Consider the following 14,080-nt stretch of genomic DNA (forward strand, 5'->3'; position numbering starts at 1 on the left):
CTGAAAAAATATACTACATAGAGGAAGTAGTTGGAGAGAGTGCCAAGCACGTGCCTAAGTGGAGGTCTGTAGATGTACTCCCCAAAATATATAGTTTTGTAAATGTTTGACAAATCAATAAAATTTCAGGGTAAAAGTAAACTTTTCATGTGGGGGAAAAAATAAAGCCTGTCACCTTTAGCCCCTATATGTGGGCTACTAGCACAATGCCTGTGAGTGTGGAGCAGATTTTAGCACATTAGGTATTTAGTATATACTCATGGAGTGACAGAAATTATAAAAGGGGACAACTGAGGTGCAAATTTTGCAGGTAGTGATAACAGGTAATCCAATATGGAACTTACCACCAGAGTAAAGATTATCTTTATTATTGAAGCTTTTCGTCAGCGGTCATTTTCTTGGGGACACTACTTATACAAGAATGCTTTCTAAATAAGCCCAGCATCATTTATCTGGAAATTTGAGTGTGTGACACATCTGTCTGTATCATTCCAAGACAAAAATTAAAGTCAACGTTTTCAAATTCAATGTATTCCTCTAATAAAAATGATGTGTAAAAGAAAAAAAGAAAAGCAAAGAAATGGTGGGCAGGTAGCCGAGTTTAAAAAACAGTATGGTAAATAAGTAATGATAGACCATGGAAGAATTAAGGGACTGACGGAAATTGTGGGGGTATTTCAAAGGCCAATCAAGAAGGCAAAGTGACAAATTGGATGCCTGGGTTGGGCAAGGTACAAGAGCTGCTGGGATGGCTACAGCTAGGATTTGTAAAAAGTTGGAGCTTCCCTCTCCTAGCCTGTCTCTCACTATCCAGGTTCTCATCTGATGAGTCCAGGAGATAAAATATTGGCAGAGCTTGCTAGAGAGGCACAGGAAGTTGTCTGAAGTGTAGAGAGGTGGGAGTGGGGGGGGGGGTGTCAGCTCAAGCTAAAGCTTCCGCCAAACAAAAGAAAATAGCACTTCCGGTCACGCCATCGTCGCGGCTTTCTTCGTCAAGGTGAGTGTAAAGAAAGGGACTGGTTAATTCTCACAAGTGAATCCCCATACACCCCAGGGAAACGCTCCTCCTGCATGGGGTAGAAAAGAGTGCTCCCCGAGAACACTGCCTGAAGGATGTTTCTGACCTAGTGATTCTGTTCGCCTCACCACATCCTCTCTCCCCCTCCTCCGGAGATGGCAGGCCTGCATCCTGCCAGGCGTGTGGTCCCTTTATCCTGCATCCTCTTCCTGGCCTTACAAAGCTTGCACCATTCACTCCACCACTGATGGCTTTCTCCCCTCTGACGCCTTGCCTTCCACCCTGCCCCCTTTTCGCCTCAGAACTTTTGCAACCCTCCCCCCTCCCCCCAACTCTGAACGGATAGTCTCCGTTCTTTTTCTTTCCATCCCTGCGTTTCACTCCCGGTTAAGGTTTCTTATCTCAAAGTCCCGATTCTGTGGAGACCAGTGATTTTCATTTTCCAAAATCAGGTGTGACTTCAAGGTCAAGTCTGCTTTTCTCCTTTTAAAAAAACAAGCAAAGCGGCAGACATTTTAGAGCCCAGGAGAAATAAGGATTTATTCAAATTATCATGCACATTTCTTTTACTCTAAACAAAATTACAGAGAGTTCACTGGCCTTCTTCCTCTACTATATTTAAAAAAAAATGGCATACAGCAGAAACCCCAAATATTTAGAGTGAACAAATATGACCTCCGATTACAACTTTATTATTTAATGTGAATTGGGTTTATTATGCATATTCTTTTCTGGACTCTAATAGTGTTGAAAAGCAGGTTGGCAGATTTTTCAGACAAAGAATTTTCCTAGGAACTTTGCATGCAAGTATCTATTTGGTGCAATGTGAACTTTTTTTTTTTCATTTGTTGCACTGTGAAATGTATTTTTCCATTTTATTTGTCATGTGTAATTTTCCTTATCAGAATATTTGTTAATGACCACACTATATTATTTCAGTTCTTTATCCAAGAAATGCGAAATGATCATTAAACTTACAATAACAGGGGTTTTCAGGCTCTAAATAGAAATTTTCTAAGGATCTTCTCTAACAAGTAATTTATTCTCTCCGTCTGTAACTACTTTATTATACATGCCCCAGATAAGAGGTGATTATTTTTTCTAGGCCAGATATAATTTTCAGTTCTTTTACAAAAAGCAATGAGGGAGAAATTTCATGATACCATAACACTCAGGGACTTTTTCAAAGGTTTTGTTGGTGTCCTTTTATTCAGACCATAATTGCACAGCATTTAGATATCATCACACTATTTCAAACCACTGTACAGCCATCCATCCAGTCATTCATTCAATAACTTTTTAAAAAAGATTTATTTATTTATTCATACAGAACTGGGGAACAGGCCAGAGATGCGGAGGGTGAGAGGATTCACCAGGAACAGAGTGGGGAGCAGAGCAGGCAGATCGACAAAGTACACTGCTGAGGGGAGCAGCGGGTGGGTCAGGAGAGGACTGCCACGCCATGTGGATCTCCTCCGGGGCTGGCGGGGATTGAACTCACGTGGAGTTGGCTTAAGCTTCTTAGTGCTGTGCTTTAACCCACTGCGCCACCAGGGAGGGCCACATTCAATAACTTTTTATTGAATAACTTTTATGTGCTAGACAGGGTTCTTAGCAAGGAGGTTACAACAGTGAAAAAAAAGCATAGTTTTGAAACTAGTTGAGAGACAGACAATAAATAAACATATAATAAGTATATAATAGAAAATATATAATAGCTTGTGGTGGGGAGGGACTATAGTAATTTCAGCAGAGTGGATGCATTGCTGATAAGGTGACATTTGAACAGAAACCTAAAGGAAGTGAGGTCACAAATACAGGTATTAGTGGGGAAAATAGGACATGTCTGTGTCACTGCCTGCATTTGTTGTTTATTTTGCTTTCTAATCTTGCTTCTACCCCACTTATCCACCCAGTCACTTTTCTGTATGGTGTTAATGCAACACTACACATACTGGAACAATCTAATCTATCCATTTCACTTCCTGCTACCATTTATGTGAATTGTCAGTTCCCAAGCCCTCTAGAGAGACAGTTCTGACTCCATCCTTCCCTCTTCTTTAGTCTGTTCATTTGTGATGCATTGTGTGACATCCTACAGCATATTTGCTTACCTCTCCCATAGCTCTTGTCACTGTGTATTCATTATCTGTTGCCTATTGAGGTTTGGTATGGTAAATTAAAGTGAATACAGAGTGTTTATCTATAGTTGCCCGCCCCATGTTCAAATTCACCCTATAAGCTCAGTATTATCTTTGTTATTTTACTGATGATAAACCAGGGACTTAGAGGTGGTTAGTAAATTGCTAAATGGTGGTGGAATTCATGGAACAAAACTCTGGCAGACACTCAGTCTTAGCCTGGTTCTCATCTTTTGTCTTTCTGTTTACTAATGAAAAATAGCAGATGTAGAGAATATTTTATTATTTGATGAGACATTATTTAAATATTTCATTTTTTAAATTTTCTTTCACAAGTCAGATTATATCAGGTGCTTGAATTTACTTCTTAGTTATAAAGATTAAGAGCCGAGAGATGTGATTCTTTTTACTTTAACATATCTAATTAAAAATTTAAACAAGCATAAACTGAAGGAAGAATTGAATATTCTGAACCTGTACACTGACCTGCACATTTGATAGTTGTTAACTTTTGTATATTATTAGCTCATTTGTTTACTTGATCTCTCACTCCATCTGGCTGTTCATTGAGATTTGCAGGCATTATTTTTAAGTGAATTGAAATAATGCAGAAAGAAGCAGATATGTGTTCATCTCAAAGTATTTCACAATGTTAACACACCTATGTAGTCAGAATTGAGATCAAGAAATAGAACATGGTCAGCATATGAAAGCCCTTGAACATATTGCTGACCTGTTACAACTGAATTCCAACTCAAAGTCTCAGTTTCTATCATTGCTAATAATTTTCCCTGTTTATGAACTTTATAAAAATATGTTTTTTTGTATCTGACTTTTTTGACTTAAGGTTTTGTTTCTGAGATTTATTCATGTTGTTAGGTCTTATTCATTCTTACTGCTATGCTTTCTGTTGTATGAGTATGTTACAATAGATAGGAATTTTGGTTATTTCCATTTTGTCCTGGAAAATAATAGTGTGGATCTTACTCTACATGTTAACATAATAAATACACACATTTCTGTTGGGTATATACCTAAGAGTAGAGTTGCTGAATACTAAGTTAAGTGCATGATTAGCTATAGTAGATACTGCAAACCAATTTTCCAAAATGGTTGTTCTAAAAATCTTTCAGCAGAAATATTTGAGTTGTGGTTGCTCTAGAAAATTGTCAACACTTGTCATTATCTTTTTTAAAAAAACAAAAAATAGTAGCCATTCTCGTGGTTATAAATGGTATCTCACTGTGGTTTTAGTTTGCATATTTTTTAAAGATTTATTTATTTATTTATTTATGCATACAGAAATGGGGTACAGGCCAGAGGTGTGGTGGGTGAGAGGATTCATCAGAGACTGAGTGGGGAGCAGAACAGGCAGATCAAAGAACTGCACTGCAGATTGACAGAGTACACTGCTGAAGGGAACAGTGGGTAGGTCAGGAGAGGCCACACCATGTGGGTCAGCTCCCTGAGGGTTGATTGAACTCTTGGCCGCAGTGGCTTGGGAGAACTTCATAATGCGGTGCTTTAACCAGTTGTGCCACCAGGGAGAACCCTAGTTTGCATATTTTTGATGACATATTTTCTCACATGTTTCCTGGATACCTTTTATGAGATGCTTGCAAGTCTTTTGACCACTTGTTATTTTTGAACTTTTTTCTTTTTGATTTGTAAATCTTTCTGGGATGTGAATACTTTGTTAGATGTATGTATTACAAATCCTGATAGCTTGCATTTCTAATCTCTTAATGGTGTTTTTTGATGAATATTTCAATTTTATTATTGCTCAAGTAATCATTTTCCCTTTTATGATGAGTGCTTATTTGTCTTAAAAGAAATCTTTGCTTTTCTCAAGGTCACAAAAATATCTTCCTATGTTGTATTATTATTAAATCTCTTACATACCTGATTTTGGGGTTTCTTGCCATTAGCATTATGGGTATAGGTAAAGATCCATTTTTTTAATCCCTCAAAATGGACATCCAATCAATCCAGTACCACTTACTGAAAAGATCATTCTTTCCCTCCTATGGTGTCATCTTTTACATAAATCAAAGTACTATGTTATGTTTGTGGGTTTATTTCTGGATTCTCTTCACTTTGGTTGTATTTTATGACTACCACTGTTATAATTAATGTAACTTTATAATACACCTTATGATATGGCCATGTAAGTCCTACAATTTTGTTACTTTTTTTTCAATGATGCTTTGGTTATTCTTGGTCTTTTGAATATCCATTTATACTTAGGGTCAGCTTCTCATCTTCCATAAACACTCTTCTTGACATTTTAATTGATGTAATAGATCAATTTATATAGCATATCTCATGGCACTCTGCCCCTAAATATCTTAGCAATCAGTCACCATCTAATAATAAGAACTTTGTCCCCACTTACATTCCCTTTTCTCTTTCCCTCTCACCTCTCTCACTTTTAATATTTGGAACTTTTGTAAATAATTTAATTGTTATTACCTCATCAAGTAAAATTAGGGACAATCCCTTAATATCTAATGCCTAATTCGTTTTCAATATCTAATACCTACCCAGTATGCACTTTGTAGCTGATACTTAAAACAATTATCCAAACTAGATTAATATATTTTTACATTTCTTGCAATTTTATTATTGTCACTTTCCTTATTTTGTTGAAATTAGGACTATTTATTTATGTAGTACTTTACAATCCATTACAGTCATTACTTCTTCCGTTACTCAAGCTGCAAATAATGGCAAGTTGGATCCTTTTTATGCTGGCTTCTGTCTTATTTTTTTTATTACTGAAAATTTTAAGTATATTTAAAGTGAAAACTATAAAACAAAAATGCCTGTATCTATTCCCCATAAGCCAGTTTTTTTCTTCATCTATTCACCACACCCACCTCCCCGGGGATTTTAAAGCAATCCCAGACATGTCAGGTAAATAATTCATGCTTCCCTAACGTATAGGCACATATATTAAGTAATCATTAAGCTAACTTAATACATTTGACAGCTCTTTATAACATCTAGTACTCAGTCCATATTCAAATTTCCATGATTGTCTTCAAGGTGTCTTTTTTAAAAAAGATTTATTTATTTATGCATATTTGTGCCTCTGGGGTACAGGCCAGAGGCACAAGGGCGGCGAGAAGATTCACTAGAGACATTGTGGGGAGCAGAACAGGCAGATGGACAAAGTGCACTGTTGAGGGGAGCAGCGAGTGGGTCAGGAGAGGTCTGCCATGCCGTGTGGATCACCTCCGGGGCAGGCGGGGATCGAACTTATGCTGAAGTGGCTTTAGCTTCTTGGTGTGCTGTGCTTTAACTTGCTGCGCCACCAGTCAGGGCCCTCAAGATGTCTTTTTAATAGTAGCTCTGTTAAAGTGGTATCTGAACAAGGGTCTTTTATTGCCAATGGCTGTTTTTCTTGCTCTCTTGTTATAAACCCCCAGAGGCCCTCTATTTTAAAGACTACTGATTTATTAAGAGAAGCTGTCATCGCTTCTTGGCCTTTGGCTAAGATCAAGTGAAGAGAAGCTGTCATTTGTTCTGTTGACAAATTAATTTAGAAAGATGATTTTTTTTTCTTGAGGCGGCACTTAATTTTTCTTTCCATTCCCATGTTCCCTGTTTTCTGGAACTAGAGTTTTGATTAGATTCTATTTCAATAATTTTTTAAGGGAAAGAATCATTTCAAGTTGTGCTGTGTACTTTCTATTACATTTAACCGTATCTGGTTTTATGTGTTTTACTGATGCTGTGATAAATCTGTGTTTTAGGTGTTGTCAGCCTGGAATCACTATTACAGTGTTTCCTACCAAACTTTCTTCTTTTGATTTTGGTAATCATTGAAGAATATTATCTAAATTCATTAATTCAATAGTGATTGAAAAATAGTGGTCCAATTCTGTCAGATCTTTTACATTGAGTAGCTGGAATTATTTCATAAACTTTTTTTTTTTTTTAGCTAATTGCTTTGTTCTAAAAGATATTTCATAAAAGAGAAAGGATAAATTCTTTCCAGTTTTCAGAATAAAGATTACATTTCCTTAGAGACCTTCTTTGTTTAGTATCATTAGGAATTCATGGATTTTTATGTATTTTTTAACTTTTACTGTTTTTTGTTGTAAAATATGCAACATAATGGCCCTCCCTGGTGGCGCAGCAGGTTAAAGCACAGCACTGAGAAGCTAAAGCCACTTCCGCATGAGTTCGATTCCCGCCTGCCCCGGAGGAGACCACATGGCGAGGCAGACCTCTCCTGACCCGCCCGCTGCTCCCCTCAGCAGTGTATTTCAGTCACTCTGCCTGTTCTGCTCCCCACTCTGTCTCTGGTGAAGCCTCTCGCCACCCCTGCACCTCTGGCCTGTACCCCTCAGTTCTGTATGCATAAATAAATAAATCTTTAAAAAAAAAACTGTAGGAGGAGCTGTGACTTTAAAAAAAAATATGCAACATAAAATTTACTGTTTTGTGCATTCCCAATACAGTTCAGTGGCATCCAGCACATTTTGTGTGATTGTGCAACCACTGGGGCCATCCATCCTGTCTCTCACTGAAACTACCTGTTGAACAATTGCTCTTCCTTCCCCCCTCCCTGGCAACCATCATTTCTACTTTTTGTCTCTATTAATTTGTGATTTAAAAAAAAATGTTCAAACTGTGGCATCTTAGAAGTTAGGAGACCCTTCTGCTTGAGTTCTGTATCCTTTCCACGATGTCACTAGCTCTTCACTTCCTTGCTTTCTGACACAAGATACCTTATGCCGATCATGTACACTCACCACTCCAACCATGGAATCAGTGGAATCAGCATTTGCAAGGAATCACGCATCTCTGAGTAGGGATCAATACTTATAGAAGCCAAGATGTGAATTTGGGGGGAATTAATATTTTTTTAGTCATGCTCCTTGGCCATTAGTTGTACTCTTTTCCTCAATATTTTGAATACATTTGAATGACTTCACAAGTGCTCTTGAAAAGTAGGTAGGCATGGCTCTGATTTATTTGTGTAGTTCTACATTCAACAGACAGTTATAGGACACTTACTACCGCATATCTGGTCTTGTGCTGAATACAGGGAGTGTGAATAGTAAACTTGACTTCTTGTGTGTCTTTGAAAATTTGTTACAGTGGGTATGAGTAAACAAACAATGTCTGGAGAGTTTGAAGGGTGCTATGGTAGCTTAGGCAAAAGGGTGGCAAGGAACATGGAGGGATCATCTAAAAATGCTTTAGAAAGGGGCAGATGCTTCATATTGGAAGCGTGTAGGAGCTGTGAAGGTAGAGAATACGCAGGGTGTTGCAGTCAAAGGAAACTAGAAGAGGTCGGAAGGGGCTCTTGGTGTAGTCAAAGATAGGCATTGATGTACTTGGTTATAACTGGAACAAAGTACTTTTAGGAAGAAGAGATGAAACTGAGACATGAGTAGGAGCCCGGATGTTCATTGCCCTGAAGTTCAGATAAGAAAAGTGGGATTTTACTCTGAAGACTGTTAGGGCAAAATAATAAAATTGCTTATGCAGATGACATCTACACCCCCTTTCCACCATGTCCAGTGATGTACTGATGATGCATTGGTTAGGAGGAGGGGGTGGGGTGGTTACACTGCACATATAACATATATAAAATATAGCCTATTACATAACAAATATATATATATAATATAGCTTATTATAAAATACTTGTGTAATAGAATATATACATAATACATCTATGCATACATATGTGCATAGTGTTGTGTGTCTGTAAATCTGCATGTTCATATGCAAATTCAGGAGCCATCTCTTTGGCACAGGTAAAATAGACAATATTTCAGTGGAAAAATACTCCCCAAGGAAAGTGGAAAGGGCTAACAGATTCATTTTTTGACCTAACTTGATTTTGCTCCTCTGAGTCCTCTTTTCTACTAGACCTCAACCTTGGGCATGTTTTACCTGCCTGCCAAAGTTTTAGAAAGAATCTGGCTGAGTCAATTTTGGAAAATCCCCACACTTGCTGTCTGATTATCCTGACTTCGCTTCAGCAAGAATCATGTTAAGTCGCTTAAGCAAGACTTCCACTATCATTGATGTATCTTCTTAGTAATTTTCTATCCAATATATATGCTCTTTGGTTATATTCCAGGACCCTGATAGTGTGAGGAACAAAGGGAGAAGTCATAGAAGGTGAGAAAAGAGACTGTGCACAGTCTGCCAAGTGCTAGGACACCACTTGCTAATTTACATTGGTTGGGAGCTTGCAAAAAGTTTTATTAAAATGCAGTGATCTGCACTCTGCTGGATAATGAGTGCTCATTGTTGAATTCAGTGTATCTTCTACTGAATCTGGTGGGTGAGGTAGACACTGATAAGAGAGCTACCATGTGGTGCTGGCAGTGGAGTGCCCTTACCTCATCCTAGGGGTTCAGATGAGGTCTGGTGGAAGGTGCCATGTTAATTTTAGATGTTAATCTGGCAATGGATGAGAATACTCTTGACCAGAGAACAAGACTATTGAGAACACCTAGAATAGCTGCTTCTACAGAATAGCCTTGAATTTGGGAAGTACCTGAGAAAGTGGGCAGTTGAGAGGCTGTTCTGTGATTTAGTAAAGCTAGGGAAAGCAGGCAATTAGAAAGTAATAGTTTCATATGTAGTTAAATTTGTGCTATAATATTGATCACTTTAACCCTCAGAGAAGAGCATATTGTAAAAATATATGTGTGTATTTTCTTACATGGTTGCTAACTTTTGGACAGTATTGGATTTCTCCCTTCAAGTGTAATGCCTGTAGTTCTCCCACCACGGTAGCATCTGTGATCCACCACTGGCCCTTGTGGTCTTCCCTCCTATTTTTACTCCTCTCCTCACCCCTCCCCACTGTATGCCTCAGATCTATGGCCTACCTTGCAAGGTTTGTCTTTTTCGTGACATTTTCTTCAGTTTCCCTATATTTCCCCCTGTGGGTGATAGTTTTCTTTTTCTAGCTTACTTCACTTAACAAAATCTCTTCCATCTCAGTCCATGTTGCTGCAAATAGCATGAGTTTATCTTTTTTGATTGCTGAGTATTATTCCATTGTGTGTGTGTACCATATCTTGATCCATTCATTCATTTTGGGGCATTAAGGTTGTTTCCATATGTTGTCTCTTGTAAATAATGCTGCAATAAGCACAAGAGTTGCAAGTTTCCTTTGTATTAGAATCTTTGTGTTCTTTGGGTAGATTCTGAGGAGTGGACTTACTGGGTCATCAAATAGATCCATTTTTTTAATGTTTTAAGGGACCCCTGCATATCTTTCCATAGTGGCTAGACCAGTTTGCATTCCCACCAGCAGTGCAAAAAGGCTCCTTTTTCACATCTGTGCCAGATTTGCTGTTTTAGTTTAGTCTTTTTTTTTTTTTTAAATATGGGCCATTCTTATTGGTGTGAAGTGCTATCTCATTAAAAATATTTATTTATGCATACAGAACTGGGGTGCAGGCCAGAGGTGCAGGGGTGATGAGAGGGTTCACTAGAGACAGAGTGGGGAGCAGAGCAGGCCAACTGACGAAGTACGCTGCTGAGGGGAGCAGCGGGCAGGCCAGGAGAGGTGTGCTATACCATGTGGGTCACCTCCGTGGTGGGGATCGAACTCATGCTGAAGTGGCTTTAGCTTCTCAGTGCTGTACTTTAACTCGCTGCGCCACCATGGAGGGCCACAAGGGCACATTTTTAACTGATATATAATTTTAAATTTTAATTGATGCATAATTTCTGGTCTTTTGTTTCTGTCCCATTGATCCATTATATGTCAGTAACATACTGTTTTTAATACTGTTACTTTATAGTAAAGTTTGTAGTAAGATAATGAACTATCTTAATTTGTCTCCTTTATTTCTCATGGTTGCGCTTACAATTCAAGGCCTTTAGTGGTTCCACATAAATTTCAAATTTTTTTCAAAACATATTGTTTATATTTTGATGGTGATTTCATTAACTTATATAGCAATATAGTCAAGATAGTCATTTTGATTATATGGAGTCTTCCCTTGTATAAGCATGAAATATCCTTCCATCTCTGTATGTTGCTGTCTAAAACCTTTAGTAACATCTTATACTTCTTGTTGTCTAGGTCTTTTACGTTCTTTGGCTGATTCTGAGCTATTAAATTCTTTTTGAAGCAATTATAAGTGGAGTTATTTTCTTAATTTCTTTAGCTTCTTGTTTGTATATAAACACTATGGATTTTTTTTTAAGATTTATTTATTATTTGTGCATACAGAACTGGGGTACAGGCCAGAGGGTCAGGGGCGGCGAGAGGCTTCACCAGAGACAGAGCGAGGAGCAGAACAGGCAGATCGACGCAGTACACTGCTGAGGGGAGCAGCGGGCGGGTCAGGAGAGGTCTGCCGCACCATGTGGTCACCTCCGGGGCAGGCGGGAATCGAACCCATGTGGAAGTGGCTTTAGATTCTCAGTGCTGTGCTTTAACCCGCTGCGCCACCAGGGAGGGCCACACTATGGATTTTTATATGTTGATTTTGTAACCTGCCACTTTGTCCTATTCCATTACTGTTTTTTTTTTTTAATTTTAATTTATTTATGCTTACAGAACTGGGATACAGGCCAGAGGTGTGGTAGGTGAGAAGATTCACCAGAGACACAGTGGAGAACAGAACAGGCAGGTCACTGAAATACACAGCTGAGGGGAGCAGTGGGCGGTCAGGAGAGGTCCGCCACGCCATGTAGGTCAGCTCCCTGGAGGGGCATCGAACTCCTGCTGCAGTGGCTTTGGAGAGTTTTATAATGCGGTGCTTTAACCCGCTGCACCACCAGGGAGAGCCCTCCATTACTGTTTTTAATAACTTTTAAGTGTTTAGGATGTCCCATAGAAGATATATCATCTATAATAAGTGATAGTTTCACTTCCATTCTGACTTAGATTCCTTTTATTCCCATGTTTGTCTGATAGCACTTGCCAAAACCTCTAGTACTAATTTAAACAGAAGTGGTGATAATGGACACCCTTGCCTTGTTTGTGAAATTAAGGAGAAAACTGAATTTTTTTAACATTCAGTATTAGATTGGCTGTTGGTTTGTGACATATGCTTTCTATAATATTGAGGTAGGTTTCTTCTATTCCCGTCATATTTAAAGTTTTTATAATTGGGTGCCAAATCTTCTTAGATACTTTCTTGCCACTTATTGATAATTATCAATCATATGGTAGTTTCTACTGATTTTATGAGGAATCTCCATACTGTTTTTATATGACTGTACTAGTTTACATTTCTACCAACAGTATGTGAGAATTCCCTTTTCTCCACATACCTTCCAACAATTGTTATTTTTCTTTTTTTTTTATGATAGCCATTCTAACTGATGTGAAGTGATAAGTCATTGTGTTCGGGGCTGCATTTCCCTAGTAGTGATGTTGAGTATCATCAGACTGCCCATCTGTATGTCTTTGGAGAGCTGTCCATTCAGATCTTCTGCCCATTTTATAAATTGGGTTGTTTGTTTCTGTTGTTGAAATGTATGAGTTCCTTCTAAGTTTTGGATATCAACCCTTTATCAGATACATGATTTACAGTTATTTTCTCCCATTTAGTTGGCTGCCAAAATGCATTTTATTTATGGATTATAGAAGCAAGTGAAATATTTACAGTAAGTGATCTGTCTCTCCTTTTATCTAGGTATTTTTAATGCTTTTTGAGAAAATTTTTTTAATTGTCTCCATTGGGGCCTCGTATGTATTTTGTGAGACATATTTCTATGTACCTGATAGTTTTTGTTATTCTTGCTAATATTTAAAAGTTACAGTTAGTGTTGATGTGATTGATGTTGTATTGTTTTGAGATCCATTCACCTTGCTGACCTCTTTTTCTAGGTCCAATTGTTTATTTATAGATGTTGAGTTTTTATGTAAACTTTATATTTAAAAATGCATGAATCATGGCTATCTGGCTCAGCGAATTATCACAAAGTGGTTTTGGTTTGTTAATGCAACTTGTGAATGAGTGTAATTTTCCCCCTTTCAGACCTTATGCCTCCTTAAATTGATGTCATTCTGTATAAAATAAAGTACAATTTATTTTCTAAAACAATTTTATTTAAATATCTCTGAGGTCTCATGCTTTAATTAGCTGTGTTTGATGTGCAAATACTTTTGAAGTTATCAAAGAAAGGAAATAACCTTTATTTGAAAATTCCAGAGAACTTAATAAAAGAGCCTACCAGGTGGTGGCATTTCAGTTAACTGACCATTTCAGTTCTTAGCCCAGGATTTGGTCGTCAGCATTTGAGAAATGCTGTAAAGAAACTTGCTGACAAACAATATAAATTAATTAAATAATACTAGGTCATATATATATGTGTGTGTGTATGTGTATGTGTGTGTATACACACATACATACAAACATATATATATAATATGTATATATATATATATACACACACACACACATACACATACATATACCAATATATAGATGTATATATACAGAGAGAGCCGAGAATGAGAGCACGCATGTGAGAGCAAGAGCAGGCGGGAGGAGACATCCTACACTAATCTGTTCTGTTCAGCTACAAGAATACTCACATCCCCCATTCAGGATAAGTCAGTTCTGGTATTGGCGTCGCTGGGAATCAAGCAGATGACTGTGAGCATGGACTTGAAGGAAAGGAGATAGAGCCTCTCACAAACAGGTCGTCTTTGTGCAATTGTGGGTCATTTGAGGAGTACACGTGGATGTCCCATTCTCTCGTCGGCACACCCTAAGCAGTTTGAGAAGCAATAATAGTGGAAGAGCAGTACACTTGTAGTCAGTGGGCAGGACTAGAATCTCTGCTAAGTGACCTTGGGCAAATCCCTCTCAGTTTATTTTTTCTTACAGTGGGATAGAAATCATGATATGTGTTAATTTAAAGGAAACATATGCTCTTAAATTATTTGTTGCTGTGCCCGCACGGCAGGGAT

The 14,080-nt window shown here is 38.0% G+C and overlaps 1 protein-coding gene across 1 annotated transcript in view; it reads left to right on the forward strand.

The window, feature by feature from the left end:
* Positions 1–935: 935 nt before the first annotated feature.
* The window catches only part of LOC101619947 (melanoma-associated antigen D1), a 50,222-nt gene continuing 37,077 nt past the window's right edge, over positions 936–14,080 (forward strand). Inside the window, exon 1 of the mRNA XM_012730366.1 lies at positions 936–997. The gene's annotated coding sequence lies outside the window, so the exon portion shown is untranslated. The remainder of the gene's footprint in view (positions 998–14,080) is intronic.

This window comes from Condylura cristata, unplaced genomic scaffold, assembly GCF_000260355.1.
Source record: "Condylura cristata isolate star-nosed mole 26May11 unplaced genomic scaffold, ConCri1.0 scaffold00027, whole genome shotgun sequence".
NCBI lineage: Eukaryota > Metazoa > Chordata > Mammalia > Eulipotyphla > Talpidae > Condylura > Condylura cristata.